This window comes from Numenius arquata, chromosome 8 (assembly GCF_964106895.1).
Source record: "Numenius arquata chromosome 8, bNumArq3.hap1.1, whole genome shotgun sequence".
In the NCBI taxonomy this organism is placed as follows: domain Eukaryota; kingdom Metazoa; phylum Chordata; class Aves; order Charadriiformes; family Scolopacidae; genus Numenius; species Numenius arquata.
In genome coordinates, this window is record NC_133583.1 from 30174814 (window position 1) to 30177691 (window position 2878).

Genomic DNA, 2878 nt, shown 5'->3' on the forward strand with positions numbered 1-2878 from the left:
AAATAGTTCTAGTGCAAGCCCTTTTGACCTCTCAACACGATGACCAAACGAATCCTGGTTGGCAGCGGGCAGTTGTAACCCAACTGGATTGGTGCCCCACCACAGGTGAACCTCCTCAGGCCAGCAGGAGGACAACTCAGCTAAAAAAATCCTCCTCCTGGCTCTGAAAAATCATGGCAAGGGCATTTCTGAAGGGGAGTAGAGGCCTTGGCAAGTACTGCTGCCAAAGCATTACTGGGGGGATGCCATGTCTCACCTTTCCTTGGCTGCAAGTGAACCCAACCCACTGCACCTAGGCAAGTGGAGTTGGGGTGATGCTCTACTCTGACCCAGTGTCAGAGGGGGCAGCCCACAGCACCTAGAAAAGGACCTGACATTTATGAAGCCAAGAAACGAGGGAGGAAGAAGCAGGTGGTGACCTAAAGCCTCTAGTGAGAATTTGCCCCAAACCTGGGGCTGAGCTTCATGAGGGCTGGGTCCCCCCCACATCCTCTAGCCTCCAGATCTGCATTTTTGTCTCTAAACTTCCCCTTTCTCCCTCCACTCCTCCCCTCTTCCTCTCCTTGAAGAGTTTATTAAATGCATGATACTTTTCCCCCTCCCAAACCAGCTGTGGCTACTTTACACATCCCTTGGGACATGCCAGGCTCCTGCTATCCTGCCTGTGACGTGCTCCCAGATGCCAGGGAAGGAGCCTAGTGGAGACACTTGCATTAAAACCGGGGCAGATAACATGGAGAAAAAGAAAATTATTTAAGTCTTGTGGAGACGAAGGTTGCTGAAGTGGGCCATTGTCCTGCCGAGCGCCCCTAGGGTGGAAGGACCCTGCACAGCACCTGGGAAAGGTCACAGCTGCATGGAGGAAGGTGCAGTCCTACTTTAACTCCTCATCTTTTCCTCTCCCTTTGCTCTGTCTAACCTTGTATTGCTTTGGGTGTAGCCCTGCTGCCTATAGCTCCTGGGCAACTGCCCACTCCCAACAAACTTGGCTTAATTAGGCTCAGGCTAGAACCTCTCACTGAGGCACAACCACTGCCCGTGCTGGCTTTGTGGCTTTCCCAGGGCAGTGCTGTGACTAGCTTCTGGTCCCTGGCGAGGGACAGTGTAGTGATGAGACACCCGAAGGCTGAGAGTCCTCCAGGGTGTCTCAGGAAAACATTTATTTATTTTTTCTTCCTTGAACATCTATGAAAGGTCACAAACTGCTCTCATGTAAGCTCCAAAGATGAGACGTGCTAAATTTGATGACCTGCTAGATGCTGCTGGCATGTCTGTAACAGCAAGTAGCTTTGGATGAAACAAGGTAGTTTACGGCCACAGGCTTCTTGCAGCTGGCAGGGTTTTGGTGGGCAGTAGCTAACGATTCCTCGAGGAGGGCACAGCCCTTCACAGAAGGGAAAGCAGGAGAGACAAAAGTGATGTGACTTGCCCAAAGGCCAGAAGAGGTCTTTCCTTGCCAGGGATTTCCCTCTGCATGGAAAGACTTGTTCAGGAACTGTGGTAAATTTGGCAGCTGAATCCCTAAGCATCAGCTCTGATATCTCCAGGCAGTATACCATGGGGTGAGGAGATATGGAGATGCCAAAGCAGAGAGGGTAATGAGAGCATGCAGCACTTGAAGGGACACCTCTTCTCCAGGGAGATCTTCAGCCTATTCAGGCTGCTCACCAACACCCTACTGAGCTTCTTAGCTAACATGCTGGGCAGGTGCCCATGGTGGGACATCCATGAGATACCCAATGGAGGTAGGCCAGTAGCTAGACTCCTCTCCACCCGTTATTCTCACGTGTTCAGTTTTTCAGTCTCTCCTCCCTCTCCAGCCCAAAACAGAAGTTATTTCTGATAACAGCCTCCTGTCCTTGCCAGACATCACCCCTGTTTCTTAGCTCCAAGCCAGAGGAGAAAAAGCAATGGTAGCAATCAGCCTCCAAAACATACACACACACACACAGAGGGATTTTAACCTCCTGGGGAAGCGATGCCTCTTTGAAGGGGGAGGAAGGACAGTAGGTTTTAACTGAGGAAAAGACACAAGGAAATAAAACAAAGGAGATGGAGAAGGCAGACAGGCGGCATGTCCAAGAGCCATCTCAGATCCTTCCTCCCTCAGGTATGTGAGATGGGACACAGGGGAAGCGAGACAGCTTCCCACCCCATTGTGGTTAGGATGGCATGCCTTAGAGACGTAGCGTTGTGGTACAGATGATGAGCATATTCTGTCTTACTATTCCTACCTGCGCCTTCGTGTATCCGCTCAGTAAAATTCACAGTACGGGGGGGTGGGGTGGGACAGGGGGGTTTGTAACAGGTCGTTCAGCTCTGGACTGGTTTGGAAAATGTCTTTGGGTGGGTACGGAAAAAGAAATAATAATCCCTGAAGAACCATGAGACCGTTGGGGAGGTGAGGACCAGGGTTTACAGGGCACAGGAGAGGGGTGGGAAGAAGCTTGTGGATTTTGGTCTTTGAACCTCCACTTTTAAACAGTGCAGTTTGCTGAAAGAGAAATGAACTTCAAACGCCTTTTGGAAAAAAAAAAAAAAGGGGGGGGAGGGAGGGAAAGGGGTTGAAGTTGCCATGCCACCGATTTCACCTTTGTCAAAAGTTTTGGAGCCTAATTTTTTTTTTTCTTATGTTGCTATATGGAAAAAAAAAAAACAGTCATTGACAAAAAAAAACCAACTTTATCAGCAAAATGTTTAAATTATGTAATAAACAAACCAAAACAGAACAAAGATGTTACTGGTGTTATTTTAAAACAGCCCCAACTCCAAATCAGCAGGAAGAACGCAAGCAGCTGCACCCCTGGAGAACTGATGGTCAAACTCATGGAAACCAGGGAGCTAGAGAAAATAGAGCAGTAGGCAAGATCCAGCCAAA